The 20,204-nt window shown below is 39.5% G+C and overlaps 1 long non-coding RNA gene across 1 annotated transcript; it reads right to left on the reverse strand.

The window, feature by feature from the left end:
* Window positions 1–28: 28 nt before the first annotated feature.
* On the reverse strand, window positions 29–19,588 carry LOC131898465 (uncharacterized). Its single transcript, XR_009375934.1, has 4 exons — window positions 19,405–19,588; window positions 14,616–14,693; window positions 13,735–14,532; window positions 29–149 (listed from the first exon to the last, which is right to left on the reverse strand). It is a non-coding gene; the product is annotated as an uncharacterized LOC131898465 (long non-coding RNA).
* Window positions 19,589–20,204: the final 616 nt, after the last annotated feature.

Consider the following 20,204-nt stretch of genomic DNA (forward strand, 5'->3'; position numbering starts at 1 on the left):
GAATTTCTCCACAAAACATGCACTGTCTCATTGGAAATCTCATTCTCTGGGCATAGAGTGCAGTTAAAACAACAAGCCACATTTCCTTCTGGGAGGGATTTTCTGAATCCAGGAATACAACTTTCACTGCATACAGACTGTGGGGGAGTCTGAGGAAAATCAGATGTGAGCAAGTTGTAATTCAGAATTTTGCTTACTACTATAGTAAACACCTTGTTCATAGAACTGGATCATTAATGAATGTAGCTTGTATTTATTTATTTATTTGTTTGTTTGTTTGTTTGTTTATCTGGTTTTTTGAGACAGAGTTTCTCTGTGTAGCTTTGCGCCTTTCCTGGATCTCACTCTGTAGCCCAGGCTGGCTTCGAACTCACAGAGATCCTCTTGCCTCTGCCTCTGGAGTGCTGGGATTAAAGGCGTGCACCACTACCACCCGGCGTGAACATAGTTTTTGTACCCATAAATAATCAACTGATTGGATGTTGCTATAGCTTGGACATCACATGCCCCCTTAGTGGTGATGACTTTCCACCTGTGGTGCTACTGGGACAAGGTGAAGCCTTTAAGTGAAGAGATCTTGGCGTTCGAGAAATGGCTCAGCATTAATAGCATGGACTTCTCTTGCAGAGGTCCTGAATTTGGTTCCCAGAACCCACATTACATGGCTCAAAACTGCCTGTAACTCCAGCTTCAGGAGATGCATCAGCCTCTTTTGGCCTCCACAGGCACCTGCACTCAACATGCAGGTAAGATAGTTCCTTCCCCCACATGCATATAAATAATGAAAAATAGAAACAAAACCTTTTTAAAAGGTGAGGAAGTTAGTGATTGGAAGCTTGCCATTGGAAGGTGTATTGGGACAATGGACTAATCCTTCCTCTAGTTTTGCCACCTGGCTGCCATGACTTGAGTGGCTTCTATTGCCACAAACCACACCACAGTGACTTATCACAGACTCAAAAGTAGCAGCTAAATGGGTCTCAGAAGCCATCAAACTCAACCTAAAGATACCTCAGTAATGAAAACCCACAACAGATGGTGTACATATTTTGATATGAAATGTGTGAACATTGAGATGCATATTTGTAAATGAAAATTCTAGTTACATATAGTACATAAGAAAGTTCTCTTCCTTAAATCAGAAGTATAAAATTTAAAAAGCATATTCATGGTTCAAGGGATTGCTAGGTATGATGATGGATTAAAAGCTACCTCTGCAAGATTCAGTGAAAGACAAGAGTCACAGTAAAAACCAGAGTCTACTTTGAGCAGAGAAAGAATTGAAGGAAAAATAAACAAGCCTATATGGAACTTTTCCTATATGGAATTTTTGTTTCCAAAGGAACAGCCAAGCTAGCACTGTTTCACCATCTTGCTTACACCAGGTCAAGGACAAAAGTCGCAGCCAATGAGGCGTTGTTGGACATGGACACTAGAAAAACATGCCAACCCAGGGTACAGAGATGCAAGCAGTGGGTGGATTGATGCCTGGAGCAAAACTGGGTGATCAGATGGAAGCTGAAATGAAGCAGAGGAGCTTGGAGCTGAGATTCTCCCTGGCATACTGGAGACAATTGCTTGAGCAGAAAACACCCCTGTCCCTGCCTTAGTGAACTACTGCAAACTATTTCTCTACTATCACTCCTGTCCCTAAACCATGCATTACGCTTCTCAGTCATACTTTACTCCCTCTTTTCTCATTTTCTCAATGCTGTCCTCCTTTTACTCTTTAAGTAATTATGGACAACGTTAGCTCTAAAAACTCATGAAGTTTATTTTCTTCAATCAGTACTCTAGTGATGCTGTCTCTGAACCATGTTAGGGAAACAAGGAGAATACACAAGTGTCTTCTACTGCAAGTTAACGTCAATATTTCTGTCAAGTCACTCACTGTATTTGTTATTGTAATTGACTTTCCCCCCTCATAAAGATGTTAGGACATCTTATACTCAAGGAGTGGCATAATTAATATTGTGGAAATGGCCATTCTACCAAAAACTATTTACAGATTCAAAGCAATACCAATTAAAATCCCTATTTCATTCTCTACAGAAATAGGACTATTCTAAATTTTATATGGGTCCACAAAAATAACATACAATATTTTATATATTTATATTATTTTAATACACCAATTATATTTTAAAAATTTATATAGAAAACTTAAAATTTCAGTATACCAAAAAAATCACAAAAACTGTCAGGCAAAATAAAAATAAAGAAAAAAAATAATATAATATAAAAACATTAAAACCTTTTTCTTACAAAATATTTTGATCATGCATCTTTCTTCCTTAAATTCCTCTCAAGTCTCTCCCAACTCCCCTTTAATCCCAGCACTTGAGATCTCATGCCTTTGCTTGGGAAGCACATATGCCTTTAATTCCAGGAAGTAATATGGCAGGGTAGAGAAAGGTATATAAGGTATGAGGAAACAGGAAATCACTCTCTTTAGACTGAGGATTTCATCAAGGTAAGAACTAGTGGCTGGCTGTTCTGCTTCTCTGATCTTTCAGCTTTCACCCTGATATCTGGCTCTGATTTTTTTTATTTTAAGACCATCTAAGATTCAAACAACATCTGGCATCCAACACCATGCCCTTTCTTTCTCTCTGCTTAAAAAACAAGCAATCAAAAATGAAAACAAAACAAAACAACAACAACAAAAAAACTCCAAGAAACACACACGCATAAAGCAAAAGACCAATAAGACAAAAAGTGCCCAAACAAAGAAGTATAATATAAAAGTTCTACAAAAATAACACTGAGTTTCTCGACTATGGAGCCTGCTCTGAAGTGAGACTTCATTGGAAGAAATTACTATTTTCTTTGCAAGAGGGTGTCCATTGCAGATAGCATTTGGTTAGGGGATCCCGAGCAAGATTTGTTTTATTATGTGTAGTTCATAGTGTTACAATTATACCTAACTCACCTCTGTAATTCCTGTGGCCCATTCTATCATGTCCTCAGATAAAGATAATTGTTGACAAAGTGGACCATATGGGGAAAACTTTCCAACTTTCACCTTAAGTCCAAGACCTTCTGGAAAGTTCCAGTAGTTGAGAATGTCATACTCTGCGTTCAATTTCATTTTCTCATCCAAATTCACTAGTTCTCCAGCAGGATTAGTAAACTGCATGTCCTTCAGAAAAGGGTGCAGCTAAAAAAGATGCAATATCTTATGAAGTTGGTACAGAGTGAAGACAAATAACCAAAGAGTCGGGCAAGTCTTGTGGTGATAGATTGTGTACCCTAATAAACTTGCCTGAGTGTCAGAGGACAGAGTCAGCCACTAGATTAGACATAGAGGTCAGGCAGTGGTGGCACACACCTTTAATGCTATCACTCAGGAGACAGAGATCCATCTGGATCTCTGTGAGTTCAAGGCCACACTGGGCTACATGAGATTGATCCAGTATAGGAAACAGAGACAGGTAGTGGTGGCACATGCCTTTAATCCCAGCACTTGAGATCTCATGCCTTTGTTTGGGAAGCACACATGCCTTTAATCCCAGGAAGTAATAAGGCAAGGCAGAGAAAAGTATATAAAGTGTGAGGAAACAGGAACTCACTCTCTTTAGTCTGAGGATTTCGTTAACAACTAGTGGCTGGCTGTTCTGCTTTTCTGATCTTTCTGTGGTCTGGGCACTGAGAACCACCGGGTATCCTTCTGAAACAGTTCTGCTTGCCACACACAAGCACTGAAACAAGTTCTGGTCCCATATGCCGCCTCTCCATACAGCCTCTGCTCCACCCAAGCACTGGGACAGACTTTGAGCCTCGGCTCAGCTTACTGACCCTGAGCTGCTTTGGTGCTGCACCTCCTCCACCTGCTGGTCAAATATCGTCACTACATCTGAATACCTTCTCAGGACTCTGCCATCCGATCATCGGCTCCACCTGCTGGTCAAACATCATCACTGCATCTACAACAATTCTGATGATTGGAACTATGGTAAGCCACTTTAAAACTTTTAAACGGTAAACCAAACAAATAAATAAACAAACAAATAAATAAGAAATGAACAAATAAACAAACAAGACCTATATGACAAGAACTTTAAGTCTTTGAAGAAAGAAATTGAAGAAGATATCAGAAAATGGAAAAAATCTCCCATGTTCTTGGATAGGTAGGATCAACATAGTAAAAAGGGGGCCAGGCGGTGGTGGCACATGCCTTTAATCCCAGCACTCAGGAGGCAGAGGCAGGCAGATCTCTGTGAGTTAGAGGCCAGCCTGAGCTACAGAGTGAGTTCCAGGAAAGACGCAAAGCTACACAGAGAAACCCTGTCTCAAAACAAAACAAACAACCAAAACCAAAACAAAACAAAACAAAAAACAAAACATAGTAAAAAGGGCAATTTTACAAAAGCAATCTACAGATTCAATGCAATACCCTTCAAAATCCCAACATAGTTCTTCACAGATATGGAAAGAACAATACTCAACTTCATATGGAAAAAAAAAAACCAACAAAAAACAGGATAGCCAAAACAATCCTATACAATAAAGGAATTTCCGGAGGCATCACCATCCCTGACTTCAAACTCTACTATAGAGCTACAGTAATAAAAACAGCTTGGTACTGGCATAAAAACCGACATGAGGACCAATGGAATGGAATTGAAGACCCTGACATTAATCCACACACCTATGAACACCTGATTTTTGACAAAGAAGCCAAAATTATACAATGGAAAAAAGAAAGCATCTTCAACAAATGGTGTTGGCATATCTGGATATCTACATGTAGAAGAATGCAAATAGATCCATATCTGTCACCATACACAAAATTCAAGTCAAAGTGGATCAAAGACCTCAACATAAATGTAGTTACACTGAACCTGATAGAAGAGAAAGTAGGAAGTAGTCTTGAACACGTTGCCACAGGAGAACACTTCCTAAATAGAACACCAGTAGCATCGACACTGAGAGCAACAATTAACAAATGGGACCTCCTGAAACGAAGAAGCTTCTGTAAGGTGAAGGACACTGTCAGTAAGACAAGAGGTAGCCTTCAGAATGGGAAAAGATCTTCACCAATCCCACATCTGACAGACAGCTGATCTCCAAAATATATAAAGAACTCAAGAAACTAGATATCAAAATATCAAATAGTCTAATTAAAAATGGGCTACAGAGCTAAACAGAGAATTCTCAACAGAAGAATCTTAGATGGCCAAAAGACATTTAAGGAGATGTTCAACATCCCTAGCCATCAGGGAAATACAAATCAAAACGACTCTGAGATACCATCTTACACCTGTCAGAATGGGTATGATCAAAAACACCAATGACAGCTTATGTTGTAGAGGATGTGGAGCAAGGGGAACACTCATCTACTGCTCGTCAGAATGCAATCTTTTACAGCCACTCTGGAAATCAGTATGGCAGTATCTCAGAAAATTTGGAATCAACCTACCTCAAGACCCAGCAATACCACTATTGGGCATATACTCAAAAGATGCTCAACGACACCACAAAGACATTTGCTTAACTGTTCATAGCAACACTATTTGTAATAGTCAGAACCTGGAAACAACCTAGATGCCCTTCAACTAAAGAATGGATAAGGAAAATGTGGTACATTTATACAATGGAGTGTTATGCAGCGGTAAAAAAATGTCATCATGAAATTTGTTGGCAAATGGATGGAACTAGAAAAAATCATCCTGAGTGAGGTAACCCAGACCCAGAAAGACAAATATGGTACGTATTCACTCATAAGTGAATATTAGATGCAAAGCAGAGGATAATCAGGCTACAATCCACAACCCCAGAGAAGCTAGGTAAAGAGGAGGACACTAAGAGAAACACACATGGATTGCCTCAGGGAGGGGAAAGGGTTAAGCTCTCTGGGTAAACTGGGATTAGGGAATAGAGAGGAGGGGATGGGAGGTGGGAACATGAGGGCTTGAGATGGTCGAGTTGGGTGAGGGACAGGGAGGGAGAGCAATGAAAGAGATATCTTGACAGAAAGTACCATTAAGGGGATGGGGAGAAATCTGCAGATAGGAAAACCCCCAGAAACTCACAAGATTGTCCCCAGCTAAAACTGATAGCAATGGTGGAGCTGGTGCTTGAACTAGCCTTCCCCTGCACTGAGAGTGGTGTCTACCCTAATTATTATCATAGAACTCACATCCAGGGACTGATAGAAGCAGATGCAGAGACCCACAGCCTAGCACTGGCCAAGATTCTGGAGTTCAGTTAAAGAGAGGGAGGAGGGATTACAGGAGCAAGGGGAGGTCAGGATCATGATGGGGAAAACCACAGAGATAGCTGACCCAAACTAGTGGGAGCTCCTGGACTCTGGACTGACAGCTGGGGAGCCTGCATGGGACTGAACTGGGCCCTCTGAATTTGGGTGAAAGTTGTATGGCTTGATGTGTTTGTGGGTCCCCTGGCAATGGGACCAGGACTTATCTCTGCTACAAGAACTGGCTTTTTAGAGCCCATTCCCTGTGGTGCGATGCCTTACTTAGCCTTGATGCAGGGGGAAGGGGCTAGGACTGGCCCCCAACTTGGTATGCCAGCCTGTGTTGACTACCCAAGGGAAGCCTTACCCTCTATGAGGAGGGGATGGAGGTGGGAGAGGGGGAGGTAGGGAAGAGCAGGAGAAGAGGAGGGAGGGAGAACAGAAAAGGAAAGAAAAATATTTTAAAATAAAAAAATTATAAAAAATAAAATAACATATAAAAAAACTTTTAAACTATAAACCAGACTATTAAATAAATAATAAAGTAAAAAAATAAGGGGAAAGGACAATCTTAAAACCTTTCCCAGGTCAATGATTGGGAATACCACAATACAGGGAATTAGGACTGCTACTATGGATGGAATGGTAGAAAACTAACTGAGGAGATAAACAACTTAGCTGGGATTGATAAAATTTTGATCATAATTGTTATCAGTCTGGCAATTCATATTAATCCTTAAAAATGGTTTAATAACTGTGCCAAATATGAGAAATATACTGAAAAGACACAGGCCTTAGAAAATGCTACTACTGATGATATGCAAGCCTTACAAATAGTTACTAAGGAGAATAATATAGTTTTGACTAACAAGATGAAGGCTTTAGAAATATTTATGATGAAGAGAACAAAAAGGTGACTGATAATATGCAAACCTTAGAAAAACTTACTAGTCAAAAGCCTTGGGAAGGGCTACTACTGATAATGTGCAAGCCTTACAAATGGTAACTAAGGAGAATAATACAATCTTGACTGACAAGATAAAAAGCTTTAGAAATACTTACTGATGAAGAGATTGAAAAGGTGACTGATACTATCAAAACTTAGAAAAGTTTACTATTCAAAATATACAAGCCTTAGAAAAGGCCACTACTGATAAATTACTAGCCTTAGAAAAATATATTAAAACAGATAATAAAAGCATTCAGATACAGACAGAAGAATTCAGAGGAGAACCAACCTGACCATAATCTTACAGAATTCAAGAGGAGTGGTCCAAGGTTATTAAAAAAACAATCTTGATTTATCAAGTTACCATTCAAGAAAGACCACCAGATGACAGGTATCCCCAGGTCCATACAGAAGTTAAATGGGATCCTATAGAAATGTTATATTTAAAGAGATTTAAGGAAGCAATAGTTTCCTATGGCATGCATTCATCTTACATGAGGCAGATGTTGAATACAAGGTCCACTCGGAACAAAACTATTCCAAAAGACGGGAAAGATTTAAAGTCAGCAGTATTGGAATATGGTTCTTAGTTAGAGTGGAACAGTTGGTTGAGAAAGGAAGCTAAGGCCCTCAAACATCAAGATAGGGTTAGAGGTTATCAGATTTCTCAAGATCAAATCCTTGATGAGAGCTATTATGCTGATATTGATAGTCACACTACATTTGATGATCACACCTTGTCCCTATGATACAGCAGCCTTAAATGCCTGGAACAAGATTCAAGAATTAGGAAAGAGGATTGAGCCATTTACTAAAGTTATATAAGGCCCAAAATAAGCCTTCACTAAATTTTTGCAAAGGTCGACTTCAGCTGTGAATAGAGTGATATCAGATCCAAAAGTCAGACAAATATTAATTGCATCTTTGGCATTTGAAGATGCTAATTCACAATGCAGAAGGTTAATTTGGCCTTTAAAGGCAAGATCTGCACTCATAGAGCAATGGATCCAACACACAGTCAATACTGAGTCTCATAACCATGATAATACTTGGATAGGAGAGGTGATTTCCAATGACTTAAGGAAAAATCAAAATGTCAAATGTTTTAATTGTGGCAAACAAGTTGATTTAAAAAGAAATTTTAGTAGACAGGGCATTCCTAGAAATAATGTTTCTTCTAGATGTAGCTAGAGTTTTCCTGCCTGGTTCACAGTCAGGACAAATCTCTGTTCTCTCAATTCTCCTCTCTGTTAGTCCCGCCTATACTTCCTGCCTGGCCACTGGCCAATCAGTGATTTATTGACCAATCAGCAACACATTTGACATACAGATCATCCCACAGCATCTAGAGATAATAACTCACACAGAAGGCCCCAACCTTCTGGAGTATGCAGAAGATGCAGCAAAGGCTGCATCATTCATTGGACCAATGAATGCTGGTCAAAAAGAGAGAGGCAAGGCAACCCTTTACCATTGGGAAACACTTTGGGGGGCCCCTGGCAGGCCACCATGTCCAATTTGGTTCAATCATTTCCTGTCACCATGGGGGAAACTCTTCCCAAGGGCAATTAAAAGATCTAATGCCTATTGTGAAAATTCATACTGCTCTGGATGATAGACCATCTTTAGAAAATAAAACAAAAATTTCAGGAGAAACCATAAAGCAAATACTTTGACAAACTTCTATAAATGATCAAAGACCAAAGCTAAAAATATGAGTAAATGACAATGTAATTGAAGGTTTTGTAGACACAGAGGCAGATGTAATGATAATTGCACAAGAATCTTGGACCAAATTGGCCTCTTCAGGAGGTGAATGTTCGATTTTTAGGGATTGGAACTTTATCTCAAAACAGGAAATGGGTTGAATGTATAGGTCCAGAAGGACAGAGAGGAGAATTGAAGCCATATGTGGCTAATATGGCAAGGAATTTACAGGGATGTGATTTGTTACTGCAATGGAATACCCAGACTAACATTCCTCCAACTTCAGAATTAACCCATAAATTAACATATATTTTTGGGAAAAATATTAAAAGGCATTATAAGTAACAATTACTGACGATTCAGATTGTACAAAAACAGGGCACAACAGCTGTTGATCTTTCAGAGGTACCAATAGCTTTTAAAATGGTTAACTGACAAACCTATCCGGGTGGAACAATGCCTTTGACATCAGAAAAATTACAGGCCTTAGAACAGCTGGTACAGAAGCATCTAAAAGCTTGATATATTGAGGAATCAAACATTTCTTAAAATTCTTCTGTATTTGTTATGAAAAAGAAATCTGGAAAATGGAGATTAGTAACAGATTTAAGAGCCATAAATAAAGTAATTCAGCCAATGGACTCTTTACAGCCTGGAATTTTCCTGCCTTCTCTATTGCCTAAAGGATGGTCTATTATGGTTATTGATTTAAAAGACAGTTTCTTCATTATACCTTTACAAGAAAAAGAACAGAGAAAAATTTTACTTCACAGTGTCTACTTAAAATAATTCTCAGCCTGTTAAGAGATATCAATGGAAAGTTCTCCTACAAAGGACATTAAACAGTCCCACCCTGTGCTGATATTTTGTTTAACAGTCATTGGAAATGATTTGTGTACAATTCCTTTAATCTATAATTTACCATTATATGGAAGATATCATATTTGCTGATTCAAACATAGATACTTTAGAAAGAATGTTTGAAGAAGTAAAGAAAATTTTTCCTTTTTTGAGGATTACAAATTGATCCTGAAAAAATACAAAGAGATTCCATTCATTACCTAGGATATAAAATAGATTTACAAAGAATTCAACCCCAAAAGGTACAAATCAGGAGAGATCAATTGTGGACTAGTAATGAATTTCAGAAATTGCTAGGAGACATTAACTGGCTATGGCCCACAATTGAATTAACAACTCAAGAACTGAGTAATTTATTTTAAACTTTATAAGATGACAAGGACTTAAATAGTCTCAGATGAAGCTGAGAGAGAACTGGCTTTGGTATGAAAGAAATTACAGAATGCACATGTGGATTGTTTGGATCCAGAACTTGCTTGCATTCTGGTTATTTTACCTTCTATGCATTCCCCTACAAGGATTTTAATGCAGAGAGAAGGTAATATCTTAGAATGGACATATTTAATACACAGAGTTAAGAATTCAAGACATATGAAGAAAAGGTTTTTGAATTGTTTCTAAAAGGAAAATTGAGACTTCATCAATTAGCAGGAATAGACCCAGGAGAAATTGTAGTACCTTTTAATAATGGTGAAATTTCCTCTTTATGAACATAAAATGAACATTGGCAAAGAGCTTGCAGTAATCTTTTGGAAGAGATTAACAACAAATATTCCAAAAGAAAGAAAATGCACTTTATAAAGAGTACTAACTAGATCCTTCCTCACATTGTATGGGGAACACCAATTCCTGGAGCCCCTACATTTTATAGTCATGCAAACAAATCACAAAAGGTAGGTTATACAGACTGCTGGCAATGGTCGAGAGACAGTCCGAACTGACCTACTCTGGTGATGGGATGGCCAAACACCCTAATTGTCGTGCTAGAAACCTCATCCAACTACTGATGGATCTGGATGCAGAGATCCATGACTAGGCCCCAGGTGGATCTCTGGGAGTCCAATTAGCGAGAATGAGGAGGGTTTATATGAGAGAGAATTGTTGAGATCAAGGTCGGATAAAGCACAGAGACAAATAGCCAAACAAACGGAAACACATGAAATATGAACCAATGGCTGAGGGGTCACCAACTGGATCAGGCCCTCTGAGTGGGTGAGACAGTTGATTGGCCTGATCTGTTTGGGAGGCATCCAGGCAGTGGGACCGGGTCCTGTGCTCATTGCATGAGTTGGCTGTTTGAAACCTGGGGCCTATGCAGGGTCCCTTGGCTCGGCATGGGAGGAGGGGACTGGACCTACCTGGACTGAGTCCACCAGGTTGATCTCAGTCTGTGGGGAAGGCTTTGCCCTGGAGGAGATTGGAATGGGGGGCGGGCTGGGGGGAAGGTGAGGGGGGCGGGAGGGGGGAGAACAAGGGAATCTGTGGCTGATATGTAGAACTGAATTGTATTGCAAAATAAAAATTTAAAAAAAAAAAGGTAGGTTATAAATCAGGACATTTTAATAAAGTGGCTCAAATCCCTTATCATTGTTCAAAAGTCAGAATTATATGCTATTCTCATGATATTTTTCGATTTCTTAGAACCTCTTAATATAGTTACTGACTCTCAATATGCAGAAAGAGTTGTATTACATATTGAAACTGCTGAATTTTTTCTAGGTGATAAAGAATTGACTTTGTTCATTTACAAAAAAAATCAGAAATAAAAACTATCCCTTATATATAAAACACATATTAGATCCCATACAGGTCTACTAAGCCCTATAGCACAATGTAATGAGGAAATTGGTCAACTATTGGTAGGAAATTTGCTAGAAGCCTCAAAATTTCATTAAAAAACACTATGTCAATAGCAAGGGTTTGAAAAAAGATTTTTCTATTACTTGGCAACAAGCCAAGGAAATTGTAAGAAACTATCCTACTTGTTCCTTGTATAACCAAACTCTAGTACCTTCAAGAAGTAACCCAAAGGTTACTCAAAGAAATGAAATTTCACAAATGGATGTGTTTCATTTTGCAGCATTGGAAAATTAAAATATGTACACCATACCATAGATACATATTCAGGATTTCAACAGGCTACTGCTATGGGTTCTGAAAAGCTGATTTTATAATTATACATCTATTAGAAGTTATGGCCATCATGGAAATACCTGTGCAAATTAAGACTGACAATGCTTCAGGATATGCCTCTAGTAAAATAAAACCGTTTTTGCATATTACAATATAAAGCACATTATAGGTGTACCACACAATCCAACAGTACAAGCAGTTACAAAAAGATCTAATCACACTTTAAAAGAAATGCTTAATGAACAGAAAGGGGTAATAAAGACCCCCAGAGATAAATTACATAATGCTTTACTAACTTTAAATTTTCTAAATGCTAATGAGCAAGGAACAACAGCTGAGGAAAGACATTGGACAGTAGAAAAACTACTGAATTCAATCATCCTGTATACTTTAAAGATATATTGAGCTCTGAATGGAAACCAGGAAATGTGTCATTTGGGAACATTGTGTACATTGAGGAAGGGGTTTTGCTTTTGTTTCTGAAGGAGAAAAAAGCTGTGGATACCATCAAAATTAATAAAGATTTGATTTGAACAGGAGAGACCTCTTGATGAGGAGAGGTGATTGTTCATCAACTGATGTGGCGATTCAATCTGTCAAAAAGAAAAACTCACCTAATTAAGGTCAGAGCAGGGTTCTGTTTTTGTCTTTCTAGGAAAATAAAAACATCCATTTTGAGTAATTGTGGTGGTATTGTGTTCCCCACAATATTGTGTACCCTAATAAACTTATCTGGGGTCAGAGAACAGAAAAGCCACTAAATACTTAGGATAGGCAGTGGTAGCACACACCTTTAATCCTAGCATTCCAGAGGCAGAAATCCATGTGTTCAAGGATACAGCCAAGCATGTTGACTCACACCTTTAATCTCAGAAATCAAGCCTTTAATCCCAGGGAGTGATAGTAGAAGGCAGAAAGATATATAAGGCATGAGGACCAGGAACTAGAAGCATTTGGCTGGTTAAGCATTTGGCTGGTTAAGCTTTTGGCTGGTTAAGCTTTTGGCTTTCAAGCAGCAGTTCAGCTGAGAGCCATTGGGATGAGGACACAGAAGCTTCCAGTCTGAGGAAACAAGACCAGCTGAGAAGTTGGCCAGGTGAGGTTAGCTGTGGCTTGTTCTGTCTCTCTAATTTTCCAGTGTTCACACCAATACCTGGCTCAGGTTTGATTTTATTAATAAGAACTTTTAAGATTCCTGCTACAAGGAATTCAAAGACATTTGGACAAATAAGCATCTAAAAAAGAGGGTAGAGCTATCAACAAAATTACCAAGAAAAAGAATAATCTGGCCTAACGGTATAATGTACTTTCAAAAGGGTAAAGTTTTATAAACCTTTCAAAATGTTTGTTTTTGCAGGTTTCTGCAGTCATGTTAAACAGGTGGTCTTTATGCAGTCCCAACTCAATTAAAAACTAAAGCTGGCTTTGTAAGTGGAGTGTGGCATTCTCCTTCTCTAAACCCAAGCATGTTGTTAAAAAAAATTCAGAGTCTCTGTCTCATATCAGAAGAGCCAGATGTCTGGTATGGGACAGAAGAAAACCAAAATCTAGGGACAAAATCTAGGGATTTATTGTCACAAATCATATACCCCTCAAATTTATTTTGACTCTTTAAAACTTTTAAGGTATAAATACTATCTCAAAATTTAAAATTTCTGTTTTGATACTAATGATATCATAAAGCATCACCCTTGGATCTAGGCCTCCTCAGAAAAAGACACCCCTTGGTAGCTGTGAACTCAGAGGAGGATAATACCTTACTCTTGGGGAGCTCATGTCATATAAAGCTCCAAAGAGAAATGCCTATGTTCCTCTTGAAAATGCTGTTACAATTGGTAAATTGTAATTGAAAAGTAAGAAGACAAAGTGAATTTCATCTACTTACTTTCTCTCTTCTGTGGTTTCTCTGGGCTGAACTGATCTATGAATAGTTGCTCCTACTGCTGTGTATCTGCGCTGGTCAATATTTTTTTACTTCTCTATCCTCTGGTATTAGACAAATTAGTATGGCTGCACCTTCAGATGTCACACTTCTTGATGGTGCCTTCTATCTTTCTGTTCTGAGGATGGGTGTTGACACCAGATAGTGATTCTTTTTTTAAGAGGCCATTTTCTGATTGTAACATTGGCAAGGGTCCTGCCAAGGCCCTCTTTTGCAGTGCCCTGGGTATTACTGTGGAGGCTTCTAACAGGATGTCCCACAAGTGTGTTCTTCGACAGAGTGCTCGCAGATTTCGTGTTGACAAACTTGGTGGAGCAGTCCCACTTGAGGCTCTTATGCTGATGGCATTTACTGACACAGACTGAGACTTTTCAGCTTTAGACACAGTAGCGGGAAGTTTCTTGCTTGTTGCAAGACTCTCACTGTTGACATTTGGAAGCTTTCTAAATGAATTAATCTTAGACTGAACAGCCTGGCCATGATAACAGCCAAGCACTCCTTTTTCAGGCATATTAGCATCCTGTTGGCGCTTTTCTGCAGTTGATTGCATCTTTTTACTGTCTTTAAGGTGACATGCCTGGTCTGATGTCATAGTCTGTCCTTGGAAATCATCTCTAGTTGATTATAATTGCACAGCTTGAATATTATCCTTCAAGTTGTGTATTTCTGAATTGGTTACATCACCAGCTTTTGATGGAATGAAGTTTTTTCAATTGTGTTTCCAATATGTTCTTCATCAGCCTATAAGAGTTAAGAGGATTCAGTGTTTCAGAATTCATTTCTTCATAACGAATGCAGAAAAGGTCCGAGTGCTAAACACATACCTTACCATTTCTGTTTTGAGTTTCAGAACTCTCTTCCCTTCTTGAACCTGATCTTTAGATGTCATCACTTCCTGATCTCTATTAATTAAAAAATTAATTAGTTCTGTTTGAAGGAGATTTATTTTAGGAAAGGAGAGGGAGCTTTTTGTACAAACTAAGCAAATGCTCTACCACTGAGCTACAGTCAAGGTCCCACATTTTAAAATTTTAATTTGAGTCAAGAAGTGAAATAAGATTTGTGTAGTTAATGGAGTAGACAAGATTCTTTTAAACTCTTAGCTCAATTTTTTTAGCTATAGACCTGTACAGTATCTGATGATCCCTTAGCAAATGATACCAAATACATGCAATATCAAGATAAGAAATTAAATATTGTCAATTAGACATTCCAGTAATTCTAAGACAGATCCACAAATTCAGAGAGTATTGTTGATGGACTAGACATCGTTAATGTAATCTTGACTGTGTATATTGAATATATTTACTAGATACAATTTTTCTTGTATTATATAAGCTTTTTTAAATTTTAGACAAAAAGAGAGGAAATGTGGTATTGTATTCCCCCAATTATTGTGCATGCTAATAAACTTATCTGGGGTCAGAGACAGAGCAGCCACAATATTAAATATAAAGGATAGGCAGTGGTAGCACACGCCTTTAATCCTAGCATTCCAGAGGCAGAAATCCATGTGTTCAAGGATACAGACAAGCATGGTGACTCATCATGCCTTTAATCCCAGAAAGCGAGCCTTTAATCCCAGGGAGTGGTGGTAGAAAGCAGAAAGGTATATAAGGCGTGAGGACCAGAAACTAGAAGCATTTTGGCTGGTTAAGCATTCAGGCTTTCGAGCAGCAGTCCAACTGAGAGCCATTGGGATGAGGACACAGAAGCTTCCAGTCTGAGGAAACAAGACCAGTTGAGAAGTTGGCCAGGTGAGGTTAGCTGTGGCTTGTTCTGTCTCTCTGATCAACCCAATACCTGGCTCAGGTTTGATTTTATTAACAAGAACTTTTAAGATTCCTGCTACAGAGTATGCTAAAATGTGGGGACCATGTTATCTGGTAGAACTGACAAAATCTGGTATTTTAGAGCTAATGAAACTCCTAACAACTGCAGAAGAAGATTATCACCCTCCAACTCTGCTTTTCTATTGGATAAAGTCCACCTAGGCAGAGGGCCACCTGCTGTTCTCCAAGTCACAGATTCAAATATTAGTCACACCTAAAAGACTTTCTTCTTGTATTTTGTTAGTTTTTGTTTTTTTGAGACAGAGTTTCTGTGTAGCCCTGGCTGTCCTAGAGCTCACTCTGGAGACCAGACTGGCACCCCTACTCAGAGTTGAGACAGCCCTCTGCCTTTGAGTCTTGGGATTAAAGACATGTGCCACCAAACCTGTCCTTAAAAGATTCTTTTACTGCAACATCTAGGCTACTGTTTGACCAAACAACTGGGCATTGTAGCCCAAAAGACACATGAAATTACCCATCACAGCTGCAGTGGTATCAATCTATGATCTGTACTTTGAGACAGAAGGAATTCAAGTTTGAGGCCAGTTTGTTTAGAATGCGGATTTTCAAAACCAAACACTGACTTCAGTATAGCTCCTAAGTCAGTATCTCGGTACATATACAATACACTTTTCTCTAAAACTGTTTTCTCTTGGACCTGCAAGATGGCTCAGCAGATGCAGCTGCTTGTCACCAAGCCTGACTACCTCAGTTTCATTCACAGAGTACACATGCCTAAAGGTTACTGTGGTCTGCATATGTGTACCAGATCTTGCATGCACCTGCACAAGTGGGTAAGCAAGTGAATATACACAGAAAATAAATATTTAAAGGAATTGTAATTGTTGCCCTTGAAGAGTTTGAACAGATATAGAAAATGATGATCTAGTGCATCATCCACATAAAGTAGCCTCAGGTACTAATCAAGGTGTGCTGAAAGTGCTAACACACACCAGATTTTTTGAAGACTCGATACCAAAAGAGAAGGTTAAGTGCCATAGTGCCTTTTCTTTTGTGGTGCTTCAGTGGCGACATTCTCCTCCTGGAACATGTCCAGGCCTCTTAGTGCTTTTAAATATCACATTAAAGTAATAATATCTGGAATCGTAACTGTATTGCTGTTATAATTCATTTTGTTTAACATGAAAATGGTTAGGAGGAAAGTAAAAATTACAAATGTGGCACATGTTATGTTCTTAGTGGACAACTCTAATGTATTCTGAGAACTGAATTAAACTTGACCTTTCCTGGATATCTGGTTTTCTTGTTTGTGTTGAAACATTTATTTTTTTTGTATTAACAGATATTCCTTGAGTTTTTGTTTTCTTTGTTCTAAAGAGTAAGGAGTAACAAATTCAACTCTAGTTAAAACATCAAATATGGTTGAATAAAATGTTATTTTACTTGGAAAATTATTTTGATAAAGTACTGTCTATAATGATTAAGTAATTCAAATAGAATTAGTGTTATAAAGGGTTTGCTAATGGATTTTTTTTCATGAGACACTGAATCACACAAAGTAGAATTTAGCTAAGCCAGCACTGCCTCCAGAAATACTCCCCAGGGAAGTGAGGCTAACCAGGCAGGTTAGAGGTAAGACTGAAGATGCTAGGATGTAAATGTTTATTCACTAGAATTGACCAGCCTTTTGGCTCTAGTCACATAACAAAGGACATTTCCTCTAACAGGCTGCTCAGGTGGGTAGAGTAGGGTCACAACCACCAAGTCCTGGTCTGCCATAAAAGTCCTCTGTGCTCTTATCAGTAAAAACATAATTCTTGCTAGGTGGGCAAGATGACGCTATGTAGCAGCTATTTGAAAAGAACAACACTGATGTGCTTAAGAAAGAATTCTGGCAATTATCTTTGCTATATCAATCTCTCATCTGCCCAAGTGGCCACTGATTAGACTTGGTGAAGAACTAAGTCTTATTAAGCTGGGGACCATATGCCATGCATCTGTCTCCCATCCCCATGGCTAGATATATGCCTCAGCCCCTACTGCAGCCCCACTGGCCCTGTAAGGCATGAGCAAGTACAGCCATGTTGGTTTGGAATTGTCAGCTCATATCTGATGTGATGCAAGGAAGTCCTGCGGTCCCTAGTGCTTTTCACCTCCCAGTTCTAATAACCAGTGTTCACGACAAAAAACAACTGAATGTCTCAGACCTGGGTACATGGATGGAAAGTTTCCCTCCCTGGTATTTACATCAGATATCCATGAAACCTACAGAAATCCACTGAGAATGAAGCGCAGCAACATCCTACCCTGATACGTCATTAAAGATTCTTTGCTTCCTTTTGGCATTCTTTGCCACTCAGAATGAACTTAAGGAGGTTCCTGCACAGCAGCTGTAGCCTTGATCATTCCTGGCTCTCTGCCAAACTAATCATCAGAAATACTTCACTTTGGATCTGCTCTTTAGGAACCCAGAGAAGCAGCAAAAGCCCATTGCTTCAGATGATCACAGCTTCCGAACCCCATTACTAGAAGGTCCAGTTCTAGCCTGACCACCTCCTTAGAAAACCAGGGTGTTCTCTGCCAATCAATGTGCTCAGTCTTGCCAACATGTTGGTTTGTGAACCCTATAAGCACTTAATGGATGCCACAAGGGCAGTTGGCATTGCCACAACACTGGTGATTTCACAGAAGATGCCAAGGGCTTTCCAGGATACAATAGAATTTCCAGAGAAGGGACTGTTAGGGTCACTGCCAAAGGCCATCATCTGATAAAAAGCTCTCCCCCAATTCACCAAAAGCCAAGCTACCCTTTCCAGGAGCCTTCCCTGAGACACAGGGAAAGGTCTTCAGCACCTCCTCCTTCCAATCCAGAGATCACTCTGATTCATTAGAATCTAATTCATTCTAATTCACTAGTTGATCATGTGTGGAGAGCAAGACTCACATGCCAAAGACTGCCCAGGAATGGCTCTTCCCTTAAGATTGCTTACCAAGAAGATGAGAAATAAAGGACGCTATGAAATTAGCTCAAGATAATGAAGAAGGAAGACAAGTTCCATGAGGTGAACAAGAACATCAGAAGATCCACGGGGCTGTTAAAATGTATGGGGGTGGGGGGAGATTGTGTATGTCCTATCAGAACAATGATAAGTCACATAGGTAATGATGAAAATTTTCCCATAAGGTTCAGCAGAAAACATTCCAGCCATTTTGTTAGCAAAGGTGTTATCAACTACTGATAGGTACGACTGAAAATACCTAAGGACTGGGCATCCCCAGGTGAGCCCTCAGTCACCAAGAACAAATACAGGAAGAGTGATGTCCCAGTCCTGCACTCAAGGTAGAGGAAAGAGGACTGGCTAGTGAGAGGCAGGAACTCTGAAACCTTAGGGTTCACTGACATGCAGCAATACTTGGTGGCTCCTGCCCTGCTAGTGGTTGTTATTTAAAATGTGAGAACCTCAAGCTTTGGCCAGGGGACTTTACTCTCCCTGTTATTGATGACACACACCAAAAGAAATCCAGTGTGGGTGAAGTGCAGGGCTGGAAATGAAACCTCTTTAGTCCCTCTGTCCTTCCTTCCCACTCAGAGTGAAAGCAGAGGGCCCTCAACAGAGCAGCTGCAGCCTTGACCATCCCTGGCTCTCTGCCAAACTAACTGTCAGAAATCCTTAACTCTGGGTCTGCTCTTGAAGAACTCAGAGGACCAGGATAGGCCCATTGCTTCTCAGAAATTCTCCCCTCCTTAGCCCCACTCCTGAAAGGATCAGCTGAAGCCTGCCTCCTTCAGGAAGCTCCCCATCCCTTGCCCAGGACTCACTGCACTTTCCCCAGAACCATTTATTTCTTGATGTGTGACATGGAGACTGAAGGCCATCATCCTTCTGCCTTCCTCTGATCTCTCTGTGCTCACCATCCTGTCTCCCAAGAATCCTGTTCAGTCTAGTCAGCATGTCTGTAGGTGAAACACGAGACACTGAACGAATGTCCCAAGAATGTTGCTGTTGCCACAACACTGGTGACATCACAGTGAATGCCAGGGCTCTCCAGGAAACAAAATGTCCATGTGCTGATGTCACATGGTGTAGTTGTTACATCCCTGCTACAGACTTCACCCAAAAGTGACTTGAAACCAAGGTGCCATTTCCAAGATCCTCTGTGGTCACAATGGAAGCCTTTAGGTAGATTCTCCTTCCAAAGCCAGAAATCTAGCCCTCTGCTTCATTAGAAACTTTATCTAAGTGAAGTTGAAAGCTCACTTTCCATGCACTGTCCAAGGTTGGCTTTTGCCCTCCTTAAGATCCATAATCAGTAAGATGAGAAATAAATGAAGCTTAGAAATCAGGTCAGATAATGGGCAGTAGTAGGGAAGAGAACTCTGAAGTGAACAATCACCCAGGGAAGATCCTCAGACTTTTAGAGATTGGTGCGTTAAAAAAAAAGTCACACAGGCAGTTATGAAGATTTCCCCCAGAGTGTCAATAGAGCTCACACAAGCTATGAGGTTGTTAGTAAAGATATGACTAGTGCTGGACAGGTCTGGTTGGAGCCACTGAGCAAACAATTTCTAGAAAGAATATGATGACCCAAACCTTGAATCAATAGACTTGAGTATTGAGA

The sequence above is a fragment of the Peromyscus eremicus genome, chromosome 23 (genome assembly GCF_949786415.1).
Source record: "Peromyscus eremicus chromosome 23, PerEre_H2_v1, whole genome shotgun sequence".
NCBI lineage: Eukaryota > Metazoa > Chordata > Mammalia > Rodentia > Cricetidae > Peromyscus > Peromyscus eremicus.